Genomic DNA, 23,407 nt, shown 5'->3' on the forward strand with positions numbered 1-23,407 from the left:
TGCAGACAGACAAAGAGATCAGTGGGCAATAGTAGATTGTCAACAGTTGATTTTAGCCAGATGCACAAACAATTTCATGGGGAAAATCGAAGTCTCTTTCTCCTCAAAGAAAGCCTAGCAGAGTATCTTGAGTGCCTTAGTTGGGGTCAGAAACATCAAACCATAAAATAAAGGGTCAACAAAAGATGAACGTAACCAAAGTTAAAACCTTCTCTTCATGTAAGGCAGATTATACAGTAAAATGTGCTACGATATTGGAGTAGATATTTCTCCTGTGGCACACAGACCCCTGAAAAGTGATCCACATCAGGGAAACAAATTAAAATCACCATGGGATGCAATTCAGTCCTCCCCAGGGTGGCCAGACCTGGAGGACCAACGACGCAGACTGTCGCTGAGAACGGGAGACAGCAGACCTCACCGTGCATCCAGGCAGGTGCTTCAGGAGCCGCTCAGCTACTTCCCACACTCTCAAACAACCGCCCGATGATCCAGCCACTTCATTTCCAGATGTCTACTTCATGGGAAATTAAAATTTATATCCACAAAAAGATTCCTGTGAGAATTTTGTAACAATTTTATTCTTAATAACTCCAAAGTGGAAACCAGACCACGTAGCCCCCGCACAGGGGTAAGACTAGCCCAGCAGTGGTGCAGCTGCACAGCAGAATCCCACTTAAGAGTGAGCAACTTTTGTTGCCTGCATAGAAACGAAGCTCAGCTCACAGTATAAACCAGAATCACGATGCTCTTCAAAGGACTCCAGCCAGAGGAAAAGGCGAGACTTCACTATTCACGTTTCTAAAACAGGGAACCCTTTTCTTTGATAAAAAGTCACCTGAACCAAGCTGAATGTGGTCAGGATGGGTGGGACGGGGGAGGGACTCGGTCGGGTACCAGCTATCCCGTTTGCCTGGGATTTCCCTGACTTCAGCTCTACATTCCCTCCCCCTGGAAAGGCCCTCAGTCTGGGCAGACCAGGACACTCAGCCTCCCTAGAAGGAAGAGTGTCTTTCTGACATGATGGCATGCTGTCTGTCTTGGTTGGGGATGCTTTCCAGGGTTGGGAACAAGTACAGGAAGCCATCTATCCATATACTTCAGATTCCTTGTTGGTCAATCATTCCTTAATGGAAAGTGTGTGATGCTTCTATGTAAAACTAAGTACACCATTGAGGATAGCACCTAAGTTTTTCTGGAGAGGTATGGAAAGACATCATAAAAAGTGAAATAGGGATCCATCACCCAATGCACAAGGTTCGCCTCCCGATCATCCAACAATAGTCAGCAAACTGATCGCCGACCGCCAGTGGAGCGCCAGCTCCCTGCTGTTGCCTGGAAGTTCACTGTTTGATTACACGTGGCTGCCTCCATTTTGAGACAACAGCCAGGCCCCATAGGACCCCTGGCCAGACTGACTGAGCCCCGTCTCCAGGATCCCTCAACCTGACCAATCACTCCCTGCCTCTGGGGCCCTCACATCGACTGACTGCTCCCTGCCGCCAGGACCCCCAGACCATCTGACTGCGCCCTATCACCAGGACCCCAGACCGACTGATTGCACCCGGCCTCCAGGATCCCACAATCACACCAAACACACCCGACCTCCAGGACCCCTGCCTGACCAACCGCGTCCCGCCTCCAGGACTTCCTGTTGACCACGGCCACACCTTGAGCTGCAGCTCCCATTTGCCAACACGTTTCGAAGCCAGAGTGGCCATCTTGGATAATCCTGGGAGCCAGAACTCCGATCTTTAGGTGGGGCAAATCCCATCCTGAGACGCCTGCTAGAGACTTGAAGCTCACTGTCAGGTACCTCTCATGCATCAGGCTACTGAAGACTGGGAGGTTTCGTTACTGTATGACTATTATACTGTAGATTTTCTTTTTTCTCCTTATTGAATAATTTTAAGTTTTTATTTCTTTACTTTTCTTGCTCTCTTTTCTTTTTGTTTACCTGTTCCCTCAGAGTCTCTTTCTCCCTTTTTTGCATGCTAACATCCAATTGGTAACATCCGATTACACTCTCACCCTTTCTATTTTCTAGAACTTCTGTATATTCTTTTCTTATCCCATTAACAGCCACATTCTACATCCCTTTGCATCCTCTTTGTCCTCCATTAGAAACTGCAGACCTTATTGCAAATCTGTTTGTTTTACTGAAGATAATATTTGAACTCATTCTGTTTATTATGACAATATTGTTATTGTCCTCATAGGGGCTATTTGGTCTAGGATTGCATAGTGTCTGAATTGGGCATGGCTAATATTGATCTCCCCTTAAAGAAAAGGTTTTGGAAACCTATAGGGCCGCTATAAGCCTATAGGGGGAAATCTGCAATACCCCAGATCTGCACTGCTAGAGGGAAAGATATGTGAATAACATGAAAAAACAAGGGAAGAAAATGATCCAGACAAATCTAGATTCTATATTAATAGAATCCAATGACAGTGTGTAGGAAGAAATGTCAGAAAAGGACTTCAGATTATACATGATTAAGATGATTCATGAAGCGAAGGATGAGATAAGAGAGCAAATGCAGGCAATGAATGATAATACCAATAGCTGAAAGAGCAAGTGCAGGAAGCAAAAGATCATTTCAACAAAGAGATAGAGATTCTAAAAAAAAAAAAAAAAAAAAAAAAAAAAAAGGAAATCCTTGAAATGAAGGAAACAATAAACCAAATAAAAAACTCAATGGAAAGCATCACCCAAAGACTAGAAAACTTGGAAAACAGAACCTCAGACAATGAGGACAAAATATTTAATCTTGAAAATAAAGTTGCCCAAACAGAGAAGATGGTAAGAAATCATGAACAGAAACTCCAAGAACTATGGGACATCATGAAAAGACCAAATTTAAGAATTATTGGGATTGAGGAAGGCACAGAGATACAAACCAAAGGAATGAAAAACCTATTCAATGAAATAATGCGGAAAATTTCCCAAACCTGAAGAATGAAATGGAAAACCAAATACAAGAGGCTTACAGAACACCAAATGCACAAAAGCACAACAGATCCACACCAAGGCACATTATAATGAAAATGCCTAACATTCAAAATAAAGATAGGATTTTGAAGGCTGCGAGAGAAAAGCATCAGATTACATATAGGGGGAGACCAATACGCATAGCAGCTGACTTCTCAACCCAGACTCTAAAAGCTAGAAGGGCCTGGAACAACATATTTCAAGCTCTGAAAGAACATGGTTGCCAACCAAGAATCCTATACCCAGCAAAACTAACCTTCAGATTTGAAGATGAAATAAAATCCTTCCATGATAAACAAAAGTTAAAAGATTTTACAAATAGAAAGCCTGCGCTACAGAATGTTCTCAACAAAATATACCATGAGGAAGAATTGAAAAACAACAATGGAGCTCAGCAAAGGGAGGAACTACCTTAGAGAAAAACCACTCAAAGGAGAAACCAAGCCAACTTAAAAACCAAAAATAAGCCAAATGACTGGGAATACAAATCATAGCTCAGTAATAACCCTGAAAGTTAATGGCCTAAATTCATCAATCAAAAGACATAGACTGGCAGAATGGATTAAAAAGAAAGACCCAACAATATGTTGCCTGCAAGAGACTCATCGCATAGAAAAAGACATCCACAGACTAAAGGTGAAAGGATGGGAAAAAACCTACCACGCACATGGACTCAGTAAAAAAGCGGGGGTTTCCATCCTTATATCAGATAAAGTGTACTTCAAGCCAAAGTTAGTCAGCAGGGATAAAGAAGGACGTTTCATACTGCTTAAGGGAACCATAAATCAGGAAGACATAATGATAGTAAATATTTCTGCACCAAACAATGGTGCATCCCTGTACATCAAACAAATCCTTCTCAATTTCAGGAATCACATAGACCACAACACAATAATTCTGGGTGACTTTAATGCACCACTGTCACCACTAGATAGATCTTCCAAACAAAAACCAACCAAAGAAACCATAGAACTCAATAACACAATCAATAACCTAGACTTAATAGACATATATAGAAAATTCCATCCATCAACGAGCGGATTCACTTTCTTCTCAGCAGCACATGGAACCTTCTCAAAAATAGACCATATGTTATGCCACAAAACAGCCCTTAGGAAATGCAAAAAAATAGAAATACTGCCTTGTGTTCTATCAGATCATAATGGACTGAGAGTAGAAATCAGAAATTACTCCAACACCTGGAGACTAAATAATATGCTATTGCATGAAACATGGATAACAGAAAACATCAGGGAGAAGATAAAAAATTCTTAAGAGGTCAATGAGAACGATGACACAACGTATCAAAATCTCTGGGACACTATGAAAGCGGTACTAAGAGGAAAATTCATTGCATGGAGCGCATTCCAGAAAAGAATGCAAAGTCAACAACTAAATGAGCTAACATTATAGCTCAAAGCCCTAGAAAAAGAAGAACAGAATAATAGCAAAAGTAGTAGAAGACAGGAAATAATTAAAATCAGAGCTGAAATCAATGAAATTGAAACAAAAGAAACTATTCAAAAAATTGACAAAACAAGAAGTTGGTTCTTTGAAAAAGTAAACAAAATAGACAAACCCTTAGCCACACTAACAAAGAGAAGGAGAGAGAAGACTCAAATTACTAAAATACAGGATGCAAAAGGAAATGTCACGACAGACACCACTGAGATACAGAACATAATGAGAAGCTACTTTGAAAATCTGTATTTCAACAAAATAGAAACTACCGAAGACATTGACAAATTTCTAGAGACATATGCTCCTCCCAAACTGAACCAGGAGGACATACACAATTTCAACAGATCAATATCAAGCAATGAAATAGAAGAAGCCATTAAAAGCCTACCATCCAAGAAAAGCCCAGGACCAGAAGGATTCTCAGCCGAGTTCTATAAGACCTTCAAAGAAGAAATCACACCAATACTTCTCAAAGTATTCCAGGAAATAGAAAAGGAGGGTACCCTACCGAATTCATTCTATGAAATTAATATCACCCTCATACCCAAACCAGGAAAAGACACATCAAGTAAAGAAAATTTTAGACCAATATCCTTGATGAATATAGATGCAAAGATCCTTAACAAAATATTGGCAAACTGTATCCAAAAACATATTAAGAAAATCGTGCACCACGATCAAGTGGGGTTCATCCCTGGAATGCAAGGATGGTTTAACATCCGTAAATCAATAAACATAATCCATCATGTCAACAGACTTAAGGATAAGAATCATATGGTTATTTCAATTGATGCAGAAAAAGTGTTCGACAAAATACAATACCCCTTCATGCTCAAAACACTAGAAAAAATAGGGATAGTAGGAACATACCTGAACATTGTAAAGGCTATTTATGCTACGCCCTTGGCCAACATCATTCTTAATGGAGAAAAACTGAAACCATTCCCTTTAAAAATGGGAACCAGACAAGGATGTCCTCTTTCACCACTTCTATTCAACATTGTCCTCAAAACTCTAGTCACAGCAATTAGGCAGACCAAAGAAATTAAAGGGATATGAATAGGAAAAGAGGAACTTAAGCTGTCACTATTTGCTGATGACATGATTCTATATTTAGAGGATCCAAAAACCTCCTCCAGAAAACTTCTAGAACTTATCAATGAATTCAGCAAATTAGCAGGCTATAAAATCAACACGCATAAATCTAAAGCATTTTTATACGCAAGCGACGAAACATCTGAAAGGGAAATGAGGAAAACAACTTCATTTGCAATAGCCTCAAAAAAAAAATAAATAAAATACTTGGGAATCAATCTAACCAAAGAGGTAAAAGATCTCTACAATGAAAACTACAAAACATTGAAGAAAGAAATTGAGGAAGACCTTAGAAGATGGAAAGATCTCCCATGTTCTTGGATAGGCAGAATTAATATTGTCAAAATGGCCATACTACCAAAAGTGCTATAAAGATTCAATGCAATTCCAATTAAAATCCCAATGATGTACCTTACAGAAATAGAGCAAGCAATCATGAAATTCACCTGGAATAAAAAGAAACCCAGAATAGCTAAAGCAATCCTTAGCAGGAAGAATGAAACAGGGGGTATTGCAATACCAGAACTTCAACTATAATACAAAGCAATAGTAACAAAAACAGCATGGTATTGGCACCAAAATAGACAGGTAGACCAATGGTATGGAATGGAGGACACAGACACAAACCCAGATAAATACAATTTTCTTATACTAGACAAAGGTGCCAAAAAATATGCAATGGAGAAAAGATAGCCTCTTCAACAAATGGTGCTGGGAAAACTGGAAATCCATATGCAACAGAATGAAACTAAACCCCCATCTCTCACCCTGCACAAAAATCAACTCACAATGGATCAAGGACCTTGAAATCAGACCAGAGACCCTGCATCTTACAGAAGAAAAAGTAGGTCCAAATCTTCAACTCGTTGGCTTAGGATCAGACTTCCTTAACAGGACTCCCGTAGCATAAAAAATAAAAGCAAGAATCAATAACTGGGATAGATTCAAACTAAATAACTTTCTCTTGGCAAAGGAAACTATCAACAATGCGAAGAGAGAGCTTACAGAGTGGGAGAATATCTTTGCCACTCAAACTTCAGATAGAGCACTATTTTCTAGAATATATAAAGAACTCAAAAAACTCTACACCAACAATACAAATAACCCAGTCAACAAATGGGCTAAGGATGTGAACAGACACTTCACAGAAGAAGATCTACAAACAATCAACAAACATGTGAAAAAATGTTCACCATCTTTAGTAATAAGAGAAATGCAAATCAAAACTACCCTAAGATACATCTCACCCCAATTAGAATGGCGATTATCAAGAACACAAGCAACAATAGGTGTTGGCGAGGATGTGGGGAAAAAGGTACACTCATACATTGCTGGTGGGGCTGCAAATTAGTGCAGGCATTCTGGAAAGCAGTGTGGAGATTCCTTAGAAAACTTGGAATGGACCCACTATTTGACCCAGCTATTCCACTCCTTGGCCTATACCCAAAGGACTTAAAATCAGCATACTACAGAGATACAGCCACATCAATGTTCATAGCTGCTCAATTCACAATAGCCAGATTGTAGAACCAACCTAGATGTCCTTCAACTGATGAATGGATAAAGAAACTGTGGTGTATATATATATATATATGTATATATATATATATATATATATATATATATATATAATGGAATATTACTCAGCCATAAAGAATGATAAATTTATGGCATTTGCAGGCAAGTGGATGAAATTGGAGAATATCATGTTAAGTGAGATCAGCCAATCTCAAAAAAGAAAAGGACGAATGATCTCGCTGATAAGCGGATGATGACACATAAGTGGGGGTGGGAGGGAGCAATAACGGAGGAAGGAGGGACTGTATAGAAGGAAAAGTGGGGTGGGAGGGAAGGAAAAAGTAACAGAATGAATCAAACATCCTTACCCTATATAAATGTATGATTACGCAAATGGTATGCAGTTACTCCATGTACAACCAGAAACAACACGTATCCCATTTGCTTACAATAAAAATAAATTAAAAAAAAAAAGCGAAATAGGGTGTTAATTCCACAGATGACTAGGATTCCTTGCCAAGTCCTGGAGGAGGGGAAGCACCTTTCGATTTTGATTTCCTCTCTCGGTCTTGAACTCTGCAGAACCTGGAGACAGACTGCAGTTGTGTGTTTCTGAGACCCGTGTGAATTGTGTACCTGGATGGCAGCAGTTTGGCACTCAGCGTTTGCTGTCTGTTGCATGGTCCACCATGGTGTTGTGAACTCACTCTGAGTTCATTTGCTCCCAGGTCAAGATTTTCTGTGAGCACCATGTCCAGTTAGAGTCGAACGCATCCCCAGAGATGGCCTGTTTCAGCACATTTGCATTACAGTGGGGCCCACAAGGCCTCTGCTGCCTTCTAGATGCCCCGGCTTCAAGGCCACTGCAGCATGGGCAGGTAGAGGAGCACATACCTGTCAGGTTGAGCCTCGTGGAGATTCAAGCTGACTTTATGCAACAGGAGCTATGTGTGTGTCAGAGGAGCTCCCTACTGCTGGCACAAAGAAAATTTTATATTCTGTTATGAAACAGAAGTACAAATGGATGTGGATTAGTTGTTCCTGGAATGGTCTGTGTGTCTGTCCCTCTCATTATTATTGACAATTTCTGCAGTTTTGCTTACTCTTTGTTTTTAAATGGTAGTTTTGTAGAAGAGAAAGGGAGAGGAGAAATCCTCTTTGTTCGAGCCTGCTGTCCTCCAGGGAGTGCCTAGGTCTGTGGAGTTCAGCCCTCCAGAGAGCCCTCAGGGTGGCATTGCTGCAGGCCGGGGCAGTGGCTGGACTGTGTGCACCGTGCCTGGTGGCGGGATGGGCCTCATCTGCAGCCTTCTTAACACCCAGAGTTGTCAACCGCTTTTGCCTGAGCTGGGCATCCCAGCCCTGGGTGCTGATTCCTTGGTGCTCTGTAACCTTCGTGGCAGACTTTGTGGCCCTGTTGGAGACTGTCTATATCCTCGAGCTTCCCTGTCCTGGCCCTCCTCACAGGGATCATCATGGCTCTGCTGTCCTCATCAGGGTGATGACAGAATCAAATGAAACCGTAGAGCCTGTTTTTTTTCTAAACACCGCAGCACAATATAGATGTGAGATGGAATTCTCTCTCTCTTTTTTATAGCATTCTCCCTCTGGGGTGTACATATTCTCAGTTGACTTTTATTTAGAAGATCAATTACCTCTGAGATTCACATTACACAGAGCTGCCTGGTAATGTTCTTAGGGAGTAGACTGAAATGGATAAGGCCACACTGTCCCTGTCTGAATGCCGAACTTCCCTCTCTCCTGAGGAGCAATTTCTTTCTAGCCTGTTAGAATAAATGATCCAATCGTAGACATTTCTATGCTGAGTATGTGGAAGATGCACCCCTTGGAGGAGGAGCAGGGTGTGAGGGCTGTCGCATTAGCAGCAGGAATCATACTCTCAAGGCCCCAGAGTAATCGCTCTGTGTCATTTAGAAAAACTCCATTCCACCACAGGGTAGGGACAGCTCAGCTCTGAGGGGAGCTTGTGCTCACAGATGTGCCAAAAAGACCAGGTTAAGGGAGAGTTAAGAGCCTGGTAGATACTTTTCAGATTGTTGCATTCATTTATCAAGTTGGTTGTAAGTTTAACAAGAATTTAGAACTTCCGTGAGCCCCAGGATTCAGAACCATACACACCTGTACGTGACCTCAGGTTGGATCCCACGGCTGCTGTGCTCTGTGGTCTCAAGCAGGCAGTGGTGTTTCTCTGCACCATTCTTTTTTCATCTTGAAATGGAGGTAACATGGATCTTGCGTGACATAAAACTGGGTGTTTGAAAATGTCACACACGGTGTCAAAAGCAGCACAGACAGTGGGTAACATGTGCCAGAGTGGTCTTTTCTCTCGTGTGCTCTCTGCCATGTGCCGTGCTCTGAGCACCAGGGGATGAGCCGGTCCTGTGAGCCCAGCTTTGCACAGCTGGCCCTGGGGACTCGCTGTCACTCACCTTGCAGGTACTCAGCTGCTTGGCTGGCCTTCCCCCCACCCTCTCGTGATGCCTGGAGCCTGGCAACGCCAGCACAGGACTCCTTCGAGTTGTGGTAGACACTGAACTGCGCGTGACCCTCTCTGGGCTGCCTGCCCCCTTCCTGCAGAGACGTGCGGCGGAGGGCTGAAGAAGGTGGGAGTTGGAGGCGGACTGACGGGTGCTAGAGTCCCTGCTCTGCCACGCGGAGCACGCCTGGGCTCTGTAAGATGAGGCCCTCGTGGATTGTCGTGAGGGTTGAACTGGGACACGGCACACCAAGTGTGTGCAGCAGAGCCAGGCCCTGGGCCATTGGCCGCCGTGCGGTCCCACTGGCCTTCCTCCTGTTCACAGTCTCTGCCCTGGGTTGCAGGCCGCACCCTGCCCTTTCCTCTCTTTAAGTGGAATCCCCAGGATCGCTGGCATGTGTTAGGGACATAGCAAACAACCCGATGACAGGGCACGTTGATTCAGACGGTGCCTCGTCGGGACAGGGTCTAGTTCTGCCCTGGATGGTCTCTGATTGCTCTGAGCCTTGCTTGACGGGTCTAGAATAGTGGAAAGATTGTATATAAGCAGTATACTTCTCCCCAACTTCTTTTTTTCTGAAGGCTAAAGTCATTCAAACTTGTTACACAACATTTGTGCTTTGTGCAAGAAGTACGCTGTGGCCAGCGGCGTCTGTGACCGTGGCAGCTGGCAGGAGCTGTTGACAGCTGGATACGGATTTCTTCAAGTTACTTACTCCTCTGTATGCTCTTTGTTACTCTTTTGAAATAAAAATTGAATCTTCATATTTTGTAAAATAAGAAAAACAATTTATGTTGATCGTCTTTTCATGTAAGGACATATAGGTCTCCTTGTTTTCAAATTGCCTGCTCTTCCTAGATCTTCTATGTATAGATGTACCATGAGGTTTAATGCCTTCTTATTTGGAGATATTTGTATTTTTTTTAATTTATTTTGGTACTCAGGATTGAACCCAGTGGTGCCTAACCACAGAGCCACATCCCCACCCACCCTTTTTTTTGTTTTATTTTGAGTCAGGGTCTCTCCACGTTGTTTAGGGTCTCACTAAGTTGCTGAGGCTGGTCTTGAAACTTGCAGTCTTCCTGTCTCAGCCTCCCAAGCCACTGAGATTATAGGTGTGTGCCACTGCCTGTCTGTTTTTTATTTTATTTTTTTATGATTTCAAATAATTTTGCATTGAGCTTTCTTGTAACTCTGAGCATGTGTGGATATGTTTTTGTAATAAAAATTCGAAGAATTTTTACTTTTACTATATACTATGGAATTTTGCTCCAGTTTGTACTCCTGAAAGTGTGTGAGAAGGCTAGTTTCTCTGTATCACAGATATCATCAAATTCTTTTTCATTGCTTGTAGCTTGTTGGATGTAGAAGGTCTCCCTTCTGTTTGATTTTGATGTCCTTAATTTTGAGTAGGTAAATGCCTTTCCATGTGTGTGTTGAAGACTTGCTTGCTTCTGTGTGTTCCTTGTATGTAATCTGATCCTATTTAAAATTTTTTATTGATCTTTTTCATTGATTGTCAGGAGTTCTTGTGTGCTATATATTTTAATCTTATCCTAATTTGTCATTTACATTTTGATACAGAGTTTGTGTCTTAATGTAATATCATTTGGACCTTTTTATTGATTCTTTTTTCATTTTTATGTGTAAAATTATCATTTTGTTCTTAGTGGCTTCTGAGTTTCATATATCATTTTGGAAAACTTTTCCCAACTCAGATTACATAAATGCTCTCCTCGACTTTCTGCTAATATACTTATAATTTCACATTTTTATGTTTATTCACACATGTTTACGTTTGTATATGGTGTGAGATTAAGAACAAATTTTTAAATCATAAAAATCCAGAAAACACTGTAAAATGTGAAGTACTATGTAAATTTACTATTAAAAAGTAAATTTCAATTCATTACTCATAGTAAAAGTAAATCATGAATGCAGATGAAAGTTATGAGTAATTTCTAGATTTAATGTGTATTTTTTAATTACCTAAAAGAGATTTCCAGTATGTGACGTAGGTTTCCCTGCGTGTCTGTTTCCCTGTGGTCTTGTCGGCATGGTCTTCCTTCCTCCCTTCCTCCCTCCCTCACCTCCTTGGAACAAATGCTTTTTTATTACATTCTGTGTCAGGCACTGTCCTGGGTGCTGCACACACAGCAATGGATAAAGCCATGTTCATGCCTAGGGAGTTCACGTTTCAGCAGGGAGAGAGGGCCTGAGCGCCAGCATGCAGGATGGTATGGGTGCCAGGGGCACGGACAACAAACACATAGGTGCCAGGTGGCAAGGACTGTGGAAACAAATAGCGACACTGTGGATTGAGGGCAGAAGCAAGTGCCACTTGGGTGGTTGCTGTGATAATCCTGGGTGACAGCAGGTAGAGGTGACATCACTGACCAGGTTCTGGATGTACTTTGAAGGACAGTACATAGATGAAGGGTGGCTCTTACGCAGGTTTGACAGCCCAGGGCTTGTGTCCTGAGAGACTGGGGCCGTGCAGGTGCCATGCACCGAGGGGGAAAACGGGAGCAGAAGCAGGCTTTAGAATCATTGATGATTTAGCAAGTTCAAGGCATAAATGAGTGTAAAATACCTTCCACTGTTCTTTTTCCATTTACCTTGTTTTGGTCACAGATGTGGTACTCCCTGATCTTTATGCCTTGTGCTTTTTATGTGTGTGATGATCTCGACCAGTGTCCGGGTACCTTGCAATGTGTTGCCAGAGTCAGAAAGTTCTCATTCCAGGGGCACCGTGTTGGCATGTACAGGTGATGTTAGACTGTCTGTGGCCAGCCGAGTGTGGATGCTCCACTGAAGTAGTGAGGATTTCAGGCTTCCCCCTTTTCTTCATGATAAGCATATTTCTGTGGGGAAAAACCCATTCTAATTCCAGTGTGCTTCTAAAACCTGGAAGGAGTTACAGGGCTTCCTTCCTCCTGTCCTTAGATGCCTGAAAATAGAAATAGTTTTGATTCTCTTGTTTTGGTTCTGTGCATGTCATTTTTTAAAGTTTATTTTGTAATAATCCTAAATATGCAGGGAGTTGCAAGAAAAGATATGGAGAGACATCCTGAGTACCTTGCACCTCACCTTCCCTCCTGGGACGTAGCATTCAGCTCTGTGGTTGGATATTTAGAAGGCAAATATTTTAAGTGCCAAATAAAGACTTCTTGGTGATATCTTTAAATATGACGAACCTTCCAATATTGTTTTTGAATGCTGTGTGTCTGTAATAAGATATCTGATGTAGATGAGGTGTGGTGGCCATAAGGGGACTGGTAGCCAACATGGGAGACTGCTCCTGCTGCTCTCCCTCATGCGAGGGTGTGGAAAGCCAGCTGGACCCACTCTTTGGAGATTTTATTATTGAGATGTGGTCGTCAGTGTTTCATCAACGTCTCAGAAAGTCTCAGAACGCGTACTGTAGGGCAGGTGATGGCCCCTCTCCCCTCTTCATTGGAAGTTGCAGAGGGAGCCGAGCTAGTGTATTTCACCTTGGTGGCTGGGGAGAAGAAAGGGGCCGTGTTGCCGGGGGCAGGCCCTTGCCATGATCCCTGCTCTGCCCTCCTTCCCTTGGTCCCCCGTCATGGTGGGCCATTGAGGTACGCACAACAGAGTAGGAGGACATCTGTACTGAGGCCTGCTTTAGTGAGTAAAGGAGGCTGGAGAAGCTGTGGGGCTCTGGTTTTGCAGGCCGCACTCAGCACCCTACCCCAAAACTGCCCCTGCAGTTCCATCAGTCCATAGATCCTGGGCCTGGAAGGGGTTTTCACAGTGGAATGCACTTGCTTGACCCTGTCCCTCCCTGTTGGCTCATGTCTCCCGAGAGAATGAGTATGGCTTTTATCACCTTTCCATTGGTGAACGTATCGTAGGTGTATATAGGACGGGACCCGGGGCCCAGCATGGCACGCAGGAGCAGGGAGACCCTCCGTCAGATTGAGGCTGGCTCTGTGACTAGCACTCCCCAGCTCCAGCTGTGAACCAGTGGTGGCCTCCCAAGTGTACCTCCTGCTGAGGAAAGCCTCAGTCTTCTCTATCTCTGCTCCCAGGTGTATCTCAAGAGGATCTGCACTCTTCCTGGTGCATACTGCCAGGTTATTAACATCTGTCATTTTAAGTGACCCACACTTTATTTTAGATTGGCAGATTACTAAGTGTTAGATATTGGTGTTCATTTAAAAACAGCATTAAATATTATCTAAAAACATTCAAAGTTTTTCCTATTTAACAAATATCAGCTATTTGTTAATATATTTAAGAGCCTGATTTGTAAACACCAGTTACAAGAGAGCATGTTGCTTTTGGCTTGGGGGTTGAATAAATGTTCAAAGCTGGATTGTTTTGTGTAACAGTTGGCCGGTGTTTATTTTTGACCTTTTGTTCAGATTTTTTGCATTTGGCATTTTTCAAATTCAGCTGGTTCATTTAATCATTGTAAAGTTTAATTCCCAAATAATGATACAAGAAACATGATTTCAAGTTGTTATTTGCAATTACTTTTCTTCAAATAATCATTGGTGGATGTGGATTTTCTTTATTCCTGGAGATGAAAAGCCAAATTGGACATGCTTATCATTATATGCCATCTGATTTTTAAATTTTTGTTATTGGGGACTGAACCCAGGACACTCTACTACTAAGCCACTTCCCCATTTCTTTTTATTTTTTATTTTGAGACAGGGTCTTGCCGAGTTTCCCAGGCTGTCCTCACACTTGTGACCCTCCTGCCTCAGCCTCCAGAGTCCCGGGGAATGCAGGCATTGGGCACTGCATGTCACCTCTTCAACCTTGTTTTTCAGTGCACTACCGTGTTTTGAGGTGCTGTAACTGAGTGGTGACAGAGGAACATGGCTCCCAGGCCTGGAGCACAATTTCAGAACCATTCTTGTACCCCTGTTAGCGTGTGGGCTTCACAACCCTCTTCTCCAGCCAGTGGTCCTCACCAGCACACCTTGTGCAGTGCAGCAGCCTCCTCTGCATGACTGTCGGGACCACCGTGGGCCACGGGCTGGTAGGTGGAGAGAGGGCCATGGGTGTTCATGTGGTGTCCAGCAGTCCTGGCCGCCTGGCTCCCTGTGCTTGGTTCTCAGATGCTCCCTTTCTTCTACAGCCGCCTGCCGTGCAGTTCACCCATGGTGGCGCAGCTGCCTGTCGCAGCACGTGCACAGAGCACTCTGCCCCACCACGCCCCCTTCCAGCAGTTTTCATCACCTCCGAAGGACCCTGTCCCCACGAGCAGCTGCTCCCTGTTCCTCCTCCTGCCCTCCTGCATCTGTCTCTTTCCTTTTCTATAATTAGTTTATTCTAAACATTTCATGTAAATGAAAGCAAGTAGCATTGGGCCAGATTCTTTTACTGAGCGCAGTGTTTCCCAGAGTCACCCACAGTGAAGTATCAGTGTCATTTTAGCTTGCTGAACAATACTACGTTGTATCAATATAGCGCTGGTTGTGGACATACAGGTGAGTCCCACCTCTTGGCTGTTAGAAACGTAGCCAGAGGCCATTGTGTGTGCCATTTGCCCCTCTAGAAGACCTTCCCCCTGCTCTCAAGCCTGTGAGTGCAGTGTCACTTCCTTTCTGGAACCTTCCCTGACCATTACCCAGACTACCTGCTTTCTGTGTGCTCCTTTCTCCGCTGAGATCTGAGCTTCTTCTGACTCTTTGGGTTCAGCATGCAGGTGAAGCCCAGCTCCACCGTACATCCTGGTCCCTGGTGTCACTGCAGAGACACTGATTTTTCAAGTCTTTCTGGGGCAACTGTGCACAGTATCATAGTAACCCCATCAAGTAGATGGCAGTTGTTCAGTCTTCCGTGGAACTCTGGAGCTCTGTGATTCAGCGTGACAGAGGATAAGTGGAGACTGTACCACCAGAAAGCGTTCCAATTCTGTATTCTGCTTTTTTCTGGACTTCAGAAAGACTTAGGCTCCATGGCTGTCCTAGGCCTTGGAGAAAGCTCTCTAGCTTCATGCAGCCACTGTTCTTTCTAGAAAGAAGGCAGTAAAGGAAGCAGGCAGGCATATAGAACTTAAAAGACCACACAAATGAGACCCACAGTGCACGTGGCTGTTGCTGCCTGCTCTAGTTCTGTGCCACCCACTTCACCTCTTTTCTGAGATTGACCACAAGGCCTCACAAAGAGCAGCCAGGCTTGGAGGAAGGGAAGCCCCACGGACTTTTCTGCACCACCACATGACTCTCACGCAGGCTCAGACCTGGGGGTGAGCTTCTCAGACCCACTTTTAGCTGACAAACGTGGTTTGCTTAGTGGCAGGTTCTACTGCTCCGCCGACAGCAGCCAGGCACGTGGTGGTCTCTGCACCTCGTGAGTGTGTCACTCAGCTCCAGTTTTACAGAGCACTGTCACCTTTCCGGTGGAGCCTGCTAATAATTTCATGGCAAATTCTTACTGTGGAAACAGATTCAGAGAAACTAAACAACCTGCATATGACATGACCTCTGCTGGGCAACTAATTCATGTTTGGAATAAATTTTAGGCCCTGTAGACCTTCATACTCATAGTGATGTATATTTTTAATTGCATTGTTTTAAAAACATTGACTAACATGCAAGTAAAACAGACTTATTTGGCTTATATTTTTGTGACTTCTAATATAAACATATTCATGTATTTACTACAATCAGGATGAACAGTTTCATTAAGAATGTAATCATAGCCTGTGACACACACCTGTAATCCCAGCACCTGGGGAGGCTAAGGCAGGAGGACCACAAGTTTGAGGCCAGCTTGGGCAACTTAGCGAGGCTCTATCTCAAAATTCTTGGTACTGAGGGAAGAAAAGCAACAACAAAATAAACCATCACACTGCCCTGACCAGACCCTGCACCCACCCAAAACAGTGGCAGCCACTGGTTGGTCCTCCCCGCTGTGGGTTTGCTGTCCAGTGTCATAGGAGTTGTCATGCCTCATGCTTCTTGTCAAGAGTGGCTGCTTTCCCCACCTGCAGGCTTCCTTGTGGAGTTGGCGGCCCTTTCGCCTGCAGAACTTTCTTGGTGCTTCTCTCTGGGGGGCCACTCTGCTGAGGAGCTTGCACAGTTCTTCACACCAGCACGTCTGCGTGCGGCCTCGGGAGTTGACGGCTCCTGACTCTCAGCACTTGGACAGCGTTCGCTTCCTCTGCCCTCGTGGGTCTGAAGAGGAAGCTTCAGGTTGCTCCTTTTGCCCTCTGCGGTTTGGTTGTGATGTTCCTGGGCGAGGATCTTTCTGCGTTCCTCCTGTCTGGGGTCTGCTGAGCGTCCTGCATCCGTTTATGTCTCTCGCCCAGGGCGGGGGGTGTTTAGCCATGGTTTCTTCAAAAGCTGCAAGCTGTTTTTCCTCTTTGTTTCTGAATTTCCTGTGACACGGTTTTCAGAGGCTCTTTTTGTCCTATAGAACTATTTTTTCCAAACATTTTCTCCCTATTGTTTCAACTGGACAATTTATTAATCTGCCTTCAAACATACTAATTTATTTCCTTTCTGGTTCCTAAACCCACTTCCCTTGATTTCTCTTCTTTTTAGTAGTTAGAGTGCCCACCTCGGCCTGGAACGCGGTAGCACACGTGGCCAGACCCTTGAGTCCGCCATGTGTGTGGCATCCTCTGATGCCAGTCAGATCAGGTGGCCCCTGCCACTCTCCCCTTGGTTATTAAGATGGTTCACCATCTCTTGAGGTTTTCAATCCAGTTCCTCCTTTTCCAAGCCTCTCTCTGCTGCTTCTTTGTGCATTTTCCCCTCTCTGCCGAGCTTTCTCTTTCCATTTGTTCCATGTGGAACTTCTTGGACTATTTAGAGTCTCTCTGTGAGACAGTCATCTTGAGATTCTTGTCTATTCATTTTCTTCCTCCTTGGAAGTTGATATTTTTTTGTGCCAAGTTATTTTTGATGATATTCTGAATACTTGAACCTAATGTTGTGAGACTTTGGGGTTTTGTTTGAATCCTGAGAAGAATGGGATTGTGTGTGTGTGTGTGTGTTTGTTGGTCCACAGGGATTTCGCTTCTTGGCACAACATAAGGCCCAGCATGGGCTGTGCTGCAGGTCCAGCTGCACAGCACCGTGCTGCCCTCTGAACTAGCCCGCCTGTGGGCCACCCTGTTCTCCCTGGAGCTCAGTCATCAGTCTGATGCCCTGTGCTGTGCTCCCCTGTGAGCCATGCGCGCCTCGCCTGGGCAGACTGCTCTCCAGTCTTCTCTGCCTCCCCAGCACTCCCAGGGCTTGCCTCCTCCATGGGCTGCTCTAGAGCCAGGGTCTGCTTTTCCCCTTTGGTGTGTCTCATGTGGGACAGTTGGAGGAAGAGCAAAGGGAGGGGATCTGGTGCTGTGGCTCGAGAACCCAGCTCCTGGGTCAGGGAGGGGCATGACTCTGGGCAGTCCTGCTGGCCGCCTAGCACTGTATCCACCTCACTGAGCTGCCGAGGGCTGGGCCGAGAGGAGCAGAGGGGAAAGCCAGGAATGCCACGCCTGCTCTGTCGCACGCACTGTCCCCTGGCTGCACCGGGAAGGGGGTCTCCTGTGGCTCTGCATGCCGCCCCCATCTCGGGGGCCCTGGGGGAGGTAGAATTCTCCCAGTTCAGAACTTGCTTCTGGCCTCTGCTCTGATCCACCTTCTGTGCTTTACTCTTTGCATGTCCAGCACTGTCCATCTGGCTTTGATTCTTGGGCAGGAGTCAGTTGCCCTCGGTAGGAAAGTGGGGTGGCTTGTGCGTGCTCCTCTTTTTCTGGATTGGAGCACATTGTTTTTTCACAGAAACTAAGTCATGTCACTCGTTCACTTAGAAGTCTCAAAATAGAGCTGGGGATATAGCTCAGTTGGTAGAGTGCTTGCCTCATAAGCACAAGGCCCTGGGTTCAAATCCCCAGCACCACACAAAAAAAAAAAAAAAAAAAAAAAAAAAAAGAATTCTCAAAATATCTTCCCATCTTGCTTAGAATAAAACCAAGATTGCCCTAGGACCCTTCTGCCGTGAATCTCATGCTGCTCTCCTCTTCTCTTGTTCTGTTGCATGATTACACTGCACCTCAAGATTTCTGCACCTATTTCCATGCTCTCTGGAATGCTCTCCTCTAAGATCTTCCCAGGATTGCTTGCTTGTCACCTAAGTTGCAAGTGTTTCTTCTTCAGGAAGGCCTGGGACGTTGGATGTGAAATCATTCTTAAATTCCTCCTTTCAGGAGACTCTCAGGTTTACCAGCTCTCCATATCAGATGAGTCTTGGGGCCCGCTGCACGCCCTGGCCTACTTTTACACCACCTGTTGCCACAGCAACCAGGTTTATGCAAGTGCTACCTGGGAGCACGTTGCCTCTGCAGTGCCAAGGGACTCTCGCTTTCTGGAATGTTCTGAATGCTGCAGCGTGGATGACCAGGGGCATCTGCTCTGCACAGCATGCATGAAGTGTGAGAGCTGGCCCCTAGGGGAGAGCTTAGCCAGTGACGTCGAGAGTTGGTGGAGGAGTTATCCCGTCTTCCGTGACTCAGGTGCGCGGTTCTTCCGGGACCTGTGGGATTGCCCCAGGACGGCACCCCGTGCTGCTGTTACCGCCCACCACTCTGCTCACTCCCACCTTCCCCTGGACCCTCTTCCCTGAGCACTGGCTTTTCTCAGGCTCCACTTTCTGTGTGGGACCCAGGCTAAGACACCAGACTAAGCGACTTAAGAAACACTTTTTATAAAGCATTTTTGCTGTAAGAAACAAAGACTGCTCACAGGACAGGAGTTCATTCACCATGTAGATTTGTCAAATTTTGATATTTTGCTATATGTATTTACTTCTGTTTTTAAATTTAAGGACAGAAGAGTGTACCCTGAATGCTCTGTATTCTTGTCCTAAACCACTTTTTTTTCTTCACTCAGCAGGAATGGCTTTCATCCTGAATTTGATGTTTATAAACAATGTTGAGTATTTAAAAAAATATTTCAGAATTTGACATGTGCGTCCACTGGTATCTTCTCCATGTCTTTGCCCAGTGTCATCAAAATGGCTTTATCCCTGGTAGGGCAGCTGCTCTAGGTTCGTTTTCCCTCTGCTCAGGTTCAGGCCTGTGGCTGTTCTAGGCTGCCCACCTTCCAGCTCACGAGCACCTCCTCAGATGCAGTCCTTTGCTTTGCTAAACGGCATTGTAGTGAATGTTTCTGGAAGTGCCCTGCTACACCCTGAGTTGCCCCAAGATGTACATGCCTAGAAGTTAAACGTCAGGTCACAGTGTTGGTGGGCAGCTGTCCTGGGTGTTCCCAGTACTCTCTGAAGAAGTCATGCCAGTTACGACCCTCCTGGTAGTGCATGAGAATCCCACATCTTCTGCTGTCGTGGATCTTGCCAGCGCTTGGTGCGGGGATACATCTTGACTGTTCCACTAGGGCGAGCGGGAGAAGGTGTCTGAGGCTCATTTCCGCTTCCCTGGCCACCAGCTGGATTGAGCCTTCACTGTTCACTGTTTATTGACCATTGGATTTCCTCCAGTTTCAATGGTGAATTCCTGGCTAGTGCTTCATTTGCTACTGTCATTTGTTATTGATTTATAGGAATTTTCTATAAATCCAGGATTCTAATCCTTTGTTAGTTTAAGGTAGTGCAAATACCTTTTCCAAAGTGGCTTAGTTTCGCTTTGATTTTTAATGTTTTCTGTTATACCAAAGTTCTTCATTTTAATGCAACCAAACATTTTAGTCTCTTACATTCCGTATATCTTGTGAGTCATTTGAGAAATCTTTCTCTGTTCCAAGACCATAGGCTGTTCACCTAGAATTTTAACCCTCTGCTCTTACTTTGGGTCTCCTTGGGATCTGTTTGCCTATGGCAGGAGGTTGCGGGTCCTTTCTGTCTTGAGTGGCCTCTTGTCCTGTGCACTGTCGAATGCTCATTTTTATCACCCTTCCATCCCCTGGGCTCACTTGGCTCCTTTGGGCTCTTTTTTGAGGCCACGTGTGTACCTGCCACTGCCCGGGACCTCTGTCTTCCCATTGGTCCTTCCTGACTCCTCTTGACCAGAGCCTTCCAAGAGCCGTCCTTGGCACCATTTTCTTGTTCTCAGCCCTTCAGTGTAACACTGTGAAAAGTACGTCAAGCTGTGCCAAGAACAAGCCTTTGTTGGGGCATCTTTATTGAGTTGCATTGAATCTGTGAAATTGGAAAATAGCAACTGCTTTAGAAGTATTTTTCTCATACTGAGCATCATGCCATCTCTGTGCTTATCTGTCTTTACTGTTGCTCCACGGAACTTCAGGTGCTCTCCATATGCACCTTGCTTTTACTCTGTCACTCTTATTATTTGGATGTGTATTATGGACTGAATGGCTATTGCAAATTTTTTTTCTTAAAAAATTTTACCTTGTGATGTTTTCAGTTAATGTATAGAAATGTTTTGATTTTGTGTGTCTTAACCCTTTGTTCAGCAATCTTTTAAAACCATTTTCCTAATTTTACAAAGAAAAGTTAGAATTTTCACACACCCCTACCCCCGTATACTTCATATGAAGCTGAGGTCCCAAGTCCCTGTTCACTTGCTTGTCTCTGCTTAGAACATAGGTCAGGGGAGTTAATTAATAACATTTTCAATTCTGGGCAGAGATAATAATGCGCAGGCTTTTCCACATACACCGCTTCCCACCAGAGTGTGTTCTGCCTGGCAGCCTGAGCCCCCTTGCCCAGCTGCACCTCAGACTCCCAAAGGAGGTGCTCTTCCGTGCAGCTGGGTCTTTGCTCCCCTCTCTCCAAAGCTAGCCGACATATTTGTCCTTCAGTGACTTGCCCTGATCTGAGTTCTTCCAGGAAGTCTCCTTGGACTTTCCTATTCTTTAGAAAGATGGATCCAGAAAAACAAAACAAAGCAAACAAGAGTTAAAGTACTATGTGCTCAAATGGAGCATAAGCCTGGGAGAAAATCACCCAAAGCGCCGGGGAAAGATCCCCAGACTAAATGATATTACTGTGGGTACAAATGCTCCCACAGTCTGGGGAAGGGAATTAACTCATGAGTAACAGCGAGAAAACAAAGGCCCACCCATACATCATCATGTCAACAATTAGAGGGAATAGAGGATCCAGACGCCCCCACATGCAGACAGTGAGTCAGGAACAGCCAGGACAAAACCGCGCTGTGTGCCAAGGCTGCCCGCTCCTGTGCTTCCCGGAGTGCTGCCCTGCGGGGAGGGTGCTCAGTACCAGCGTCTTCTGTTCCAGGCCTCAGGATCACCTGAGCTTCCCCTCTGGTGAATGTTTTCCGAGTTCCCATTTCTGGGGAGAGATGTTGCTGGTAAGTTCCGTGAAGTCATGACACAGGCAGAATGGACCTTGCTTCAGGGAGCTCACTTTCCCGGGAGCTCTGAGCGAGAGCCCTCGTAGGCAGCTTTCGGAGCGCAGGAGTATTTTCCAAGTGCCAAACCCTGACCCTGGGATCATCCACTGTGAACCTGTCACCAGAAGGTGTGCGTTGCTGTCTGTGCCAGAAACGAGATGCTGGTCCTCTGCCTCGCCCCTTGAGAGGTCACACGCCAGTCCTGGGTGCCTGTGTGTGTGAGTGTGGCCCCGGATGTGCCAGTGTACCCCTCTGCACCTCGGTTTCCCTCTCCAGAGAGAGCAAGCACAGGTGTGACCTGGAAGCCAGGTCCTCAGCTGCTGTGAAGGTGGGGCTTTGGCTACCACCCCAGTGCTCTGTCCTCTTCTGGGCCTCCCTTCCTCAGGGGAGCATGTGGCAGTGACCAACTCCCAGGTGAGTCGGGATGCTGGGCACATGGCAGGGTCTGTCCTCCTCCCCTTTCCTTGGGCTTGGCTTTCCCAGCAAGCAGCAAGGCCTCGCTTCCCACCTGGGGGATACATGTGAGAATTCAGAGTCCTGTGACCCAGACCACAGGTCTTTCTCCAAGCCTTTCCCTCCCCTCATGGAAACATCTCACCCTCCTTCTCCAAGAAGGATGGGCCCCTGCTCTGTGCCCTCTTTTCTGGTCCTGGTCCTACATGCTGTTTAGATCCATGAGTGTTTACCAGTTACCTGTCCCGTGCTGGGGGTGATGCTTGATGTTTGGAGTACTGTGTTAGTTTTAGGCAAGCATTCAGCCGTAATGGGAACCTAACAAATAGTGACCGACACAAACGAAGCATGCACTGTTGGCTTTTCAGAAATACTTCAGCCATGTCCCTAATGAGTCCAGAGGGAGGAGGCAGCATGGAGCTGCTGCAGCTGCTCAGGACAGCGTGGGCCGCAGGCCCCTCAGACCCACCCCACCCACTGCAGCCTGGAGTGGTGTCCTTGTCTCTGAATGACTGCTGGCTTCGAGGCATCCGGCTTACTTCTGGGGAGTAGGGGATGAGGGAGGCTGAAGGGCACAGCCTTCTTTCAAGGCCCAGGCCCCGGGAGCTGTGTCTCCTGCCAGAACTTGGCCACATGGACTGCTTCCTGCTGTGAGCAGCCATGGGGACCTGAGAAGTAGCTTTCCCTCTCCGCAGCAGCGCAGGGAGTAGAGCTTTCAAAGGGCTGGCACGTTAGCCTACAGTGTCTGCCCTGGCTCTGCGGGGTAAGCGGAACCCCGGGAGGAGCTCCTGGTGGGGTGTACAAACAGTTGTGGTCAGGTTCTTGGTGCTCCAGGGCACAGCACCTGCCGTGGTCCCTGGGGGCTGAGCGGCGCCTCTCACGACACAGCCTTCGTTAACTGGTGCTGTGCACCACGGGCTTGGGTGGTCTGACTTTGGAGTCAGCTGCTCCAGTCCTCCTCCTGTGTATCCATCCATTTGCCTTCCACGGTCACTTGGTATGCCATGGGCATGGCTGCGTTCCCATACATGTCCCCAGAATGAAGGAGGATCTGATGCCCAACTCACTTTGGAATGAGTGAGTTCAACTCTG

At 45.5% G+C, this 23,407-nt stretch overlaps 1 protein-coding gene across 4 annotated transcripts in view; it reads left to right on the plus strand.

Annotated features, from left to right (window-relative positions):
- Positions 1-23,407, plus strand: part of Trappc9 (trafficking protein particle complex subunit 9) — a 533,127-nt gene that overhangs the window by 314,343 nt on the left and 195,377 nt on the right. The window lies entirely within an intron of this gene.

The sequence above is a fragment of the Sciurus carolinensis genome, chromosome 1 (genome assembly GCF_902686445.1).
Source record: "Sciurus carolinensis chromosome 1, mSciCar1.2, whole genome shotgun sequence".
In the NCBI taxonomy this organism is placed as follows: domain Eukaryota; kingdom Metazoa; phylum Chordata; class Mammalia; order Rodentia; family Sciuridae; genus Sciurus; species Sciurus carolinensis.